The sequence below is a fragment of the Triticum dicoccoides genome, chromosome 5A (assembly GCF_002162155.2).
Source record: "Triticum dicoccoides isolate Atlit2015 ecotype Zavitan chromosome 5A, WEW_v2.0, whole genome shotgun sequence".
In the NCBI taxonomy this organism is placed as follows: domain Eukaryota; kingdom Viridiplantae; phylum Streptophyta; class Magnoliopsida; order Poales; family Poaceae; genus Triticum; species Triticum dicoccoides.
The window spans coordinates 586,347,411-586,351,896 of NC_041388.1; the positions used below are offsets into that span (position 1 = coordinate 586,347,411).

At 42.8% G+C, this 4,486-nt stretch overlaps 1 long non-coding RNA gene across 1 annotated transcript; it reads right to left on the bottom strand.

The window, feature by feature from the left end:
- Positions 1-3,353: 3,353 nt before the first annotated feature.
- Positions 3,354-4,211, bottom strand: LOC119303089. The gene is made up of 3 exons (XR_005147834.1): positions 4,135-4,211; positions 3,910-4,029; positions 3,354-3,789 (listed from the first exon to the last, which is right to left on the bottom strand). It is a non-coding gene; the product is annotated as an uncharacterized LOC119303089 (long non-coding RNA).
- Positions 4,212-4,486: the final 275 nt, after the last annotated feature.

Sequence of the window (4,486 nt, forward strand, 5' to 3'; positions counted from 1 at the left end):
TGGATAACTTAACTTAGTGTGTTGTTGTATACTGAAGCTAACATCCTGCATATCTGCATGTTACATTTTAGATGTACAAGAAAGCAGGAGTTGAGAAAGAAAACAAGCTGCTCTCCATTGTTCACTCCCTCTTCTCGATCCACGAGACATGGCTCCAGGTTTTTGTAAGAGGCCAATGTACTGGCAGCTGTAGTCGCCATCTACTCATGAAGCTCCTTAGTTACTCAAGATACGACGCGGCGGTCTGTGTGCCCAAATGGTAGGGCTTCGAGAAGATACCTGGAGGTAACCCACCAGACCAAGGCTTAGCTACTTATGTTGTTCGATTTTCTCTAGAAATTGTGCTGTGTGGCTGAGTTATTTATTGTTTTGCCAACCAGGTGAACATGAGTACATTGAATATTAGTGGACTTGGATCATCTTATGGTCTGCCTATACATGTAACTTGATCATGGTAAGCTAGATGTACCAGCACTGATCACTTCCTTGACACTCATCCTACACATCTCCTTGTGAAATAATTGTTGGTGATGTCCCTTGTTCATATTACGTTCCTTGTAGAATTTTTTGTTGCAAACTGAACAAGGATAGATGACAACAGGACAGGAACCAAAATATATTGATACCTAGCTTTGTTTTTGTTGAGTGACATGTTTGAATAGCAGCTTAATTGGAAAAATTTAACACAGTTGCATGTGCAGTGCTTTTTAACCGACCATATTCTACTGAACGTCTGACTCCCCCTTAAGATTTAGGTTGGAAATATACTGGAGTAATAGTGGAAGCCACTTTTTGCTTTGGTGATTTTGTGAAGTTCAGATTTTGGTTTATCACTATTCAGACTAATCTTTGTAACAATTTCTTGAGATCTGCCTACAGTACATGAATTTAGCATCAGTTTACATACTATATACACACATGACAAGTTTTTTGTGGGGGAAATTTAATCCAGCAAAAGCATTGTCATTGCTATTCCCTACAAGTTACTTGAAGAAGAAGAAAAATGCCCTTTAGACATTTTTAAGAAGCAAAACAAATCTTTCTTTCTATAATTGCAGAAATCCATGGAATCCTTGTGGTATTTATTTCTCCAGGTATGGCAAAAGTCATGGAGTCTTTACTATTTGTGCATGTAAGTGCACACCCAAGTGCATCGATATCAGTAGGCTTTCTGTAGTATAACTGATTTAACATTCTGCGAAATTCATTTCTTGGTCTTTGCATGACCACCTCTGCATCATACACAAAGTGCTCAGAAGAATACATCATGCAGTGACTCCTATAAGGAAGGAATGGAACGAGTATTGATGTTTCACTTTTATCTGTGTTTGTACTTTGCTTTGTCCTAGGAAATCTGGCTAAGGATCATCACTTTTACAGCACACATGACACATCATAATGAAACTATTCTCCTTTCTTCTATTGAAGTCCATGCATATCATGACATGCATTGGAGGACTCAAATTTCATTTTTGTTATTGTTTACATTACTTCCTAATTAAGTCCGCTAAACATTTGTAAAACAGAAGCTCTCTGCAAGAATTATATTTTCCGCCGAATGTGCTATTGTACAGAACATTTTACTTGACATGTGAGCAAAATATAATGTACATTATGCCGATTAACTTTCTTCCGAACTGTTGTATCACCACAAGGGAGATTGTGGTAGTGTAGTACCGAGGAATTAATCCTCAAATTCTTCGGACTTCTGGGAGTGGTGTACTGCATTCTATGGACTTCTGGGAATTAAGCCCCAAATTCTTTGGAGTTCCTCGCTAGAATATTCTATGGTTGCAACAGTATTTCTATTGGGATGCAGTTACAATTATCTCAAGGCTAATGGCATGCTAGATTTTTTGAGTTCTGGGAGTGTTGTACATATGCAGATTCTTATAAAGGTGCATGTAATCAACTTCTGGCTTCCTTTTATATCTGCATCTATTGTCCATATTACTCATATAAAACTTTGATGGTCAGTTTATTTCCACACAAATGAAATTCCATAATTTAATAATCTGATCCTCTATTATAATGCTATCAACTGTTATTTTTCATCAAACCATATGTTATGCTTAAGCTGTCTGTTGCTTTTGTTGATTACCAGCTTACATAGATTAGTGCAATATATTCTTATAAGGTTAAGTGCCCTCCTTAGATCTACGGGCTTTAGTAATAGGTGTCACCACCAGTTTGAGTTCTCATATATACGATCTACGACAATTTCAAAAGATGAGTAATTACTTCAGATCATACTACTTTCCATTACAGCTTTCTCTATGTATACTTGGAGAGCAGTGTGTGTTTTAACTACAATATGCATACCCCCATTGCACCATAGTTCCACTCCAGGAGATGCTGAGATAAACTGAAAATGGAGGAAAAATTGTCCGACTCTTACCGCTAGCAGGTGGTACCCGCTATGACTCCCATGGGTGGGATTACCTTCACCGCCGAGCCTTCAAACTCAGAAGATAACAAGCAGCCCAAAATCCAAGAAGGAAGCTAATTCAGTTCTTCCAAGATTGCTATTTTTAGGGTGGTTTTTGTTCCAACTTTGCATTGACGACACCATGTTCATTTGGACAATGTTTATATGTTCCTTTGAAGTTCACCCAAGAAAATAAAATTTCTGAAATCTTCATCGGATATTTAATTTGATTCCATTTTTACTATACAATAGACTAAATAGGCCACACCCATATATTCTCTATGTAGAAGTTGTTCATCCAATTGATTCCCATTGATTTGTAACTTTTTTTTGTACAATTATGATTTCTTTGTGGTCTGCTTGAACCTCAGTGGCATTCTCAAAAGATAATTGATGGGTTTGTACTTTGTCCTTTTGTTTATAGAGAAGGGGCCATTTCCAGAGTATGAATTCAAAATTGTATACCCACATGAATTTTGATGTGGTTTGATTGAGACGTGCGTTGCACGTGCATGTTTACTAGTACAATTACAAGAGAGAGATGTGCTGCAGTTCAGCACTTGGAAGTCGCTAATTCTGTGCAGCGTTGCATGCAGATTTCTTTTACTTGATGCTAATTAATCACGCAAAGGCCACCGCCAAAATATTCGCCAAATCCTACTGCATGCATGCAGGGCCCACCAATCAACAACCAAAGTCACCACGCCAATTTTTTGGCGAAGCATTCCGGCGCCTGCGTCTCGCCCATGCGTTGGCGCAAATAGCACGGAGGAGAGCCGGGCCAGTTGGGCGAGCCAATTTTTTGGCGTCGATCCAAACAGCAGCCAAAATACGTGGGTTAGCCAACTTTTTGGTCGGGCGTGCATTGGCATGAATCCAAACAGGCCCTAAGCCAGAAGGCCCGTTAACGGAATAGGCCAACCAATAATGCCAGTAGCTGCTCATATACAAGGATTCGATTTTACAAGTCCAAACGACATGTTTCTCAAAAGAAAATGTCCAACCGATATTATTCACTAATCCATAATTATATTGTGCTAGAAAAATTAATCCACAATTATAGCTAAAAGAAAAATTAATCCGTAAATAAGCCCCAAAAAACTTATATATATATATATATATATCAGCGAAGCAAGGAGGAAACAATATATTAATACTAGCACTAATCCATCTACGTACGGGAAGCAGGGGAGGTAGTGTGGCACCTCATGTTCTGTCGTCGAAAGGGCACCTGTGCCTCGTCATCTGCAGGAATCAAGCATGTTCGCGTCCTGAACCAAGCTAAGTACCGTACTAGTTAATGGCCGCTACGCAAGCCCGAACTTGGAGAGAATGTGGCCCACCTTCTCCTTCGTCAGGGGCTGCATGCATGGCAGCATGGGTGCGTGCACCAGCAAACGGTCAGAGCGAGAGTCATGGGCGTTCGGTACGCGCATCAGGAGTAAGACAAGATTGATCCGATGGATTGGATGGATCGTCACCTTGGGCGTGAAGTCGTCGGCGCCGGCGGCGGTGAAGGCCTGGACGTCCGACGGGAGGCTGTCGCTGGACACGGCGACGATGGGCGTGGTCACCCCCATCGCCCGGATCTGCCTCGTCGCCTGCATGCACGCACGCGCGTGGTCGGCAGTGCCGCCACACGTATTCGTCAGCCGGCCCGGGCCACACGCACACACAAGCCATCGCGCATGGGTGCATGTATATACCTCGTGGCCGTCCATGACCGGCATCTGCTTGTCCGTGAGGATGAGATCGTACGCGCCGCCGCCCCCGACGCGCTCCCGCACGCGCCGCACCGCCTCGGCGCCGTTCTCCGCCTCATCCGCCTCCACGCCGGCCGCCCTCAGCACCGCTCTTGCCAGAACCTGCCGCTCCAACATGTATGATCACGTAAGCAAGCATCACGTACGCACTGCTCGTACTCGATCGCCTACTCTGCGACATGAATCAATTGAGGAACAGAATAGTATGTATCACGTACCCTGTGGATCTCCTCGTCCTCCACCAGGAGCACCCTGATCCTCCTCCGATCCATCGTCTCTCTCTCTCTCTCTCTCT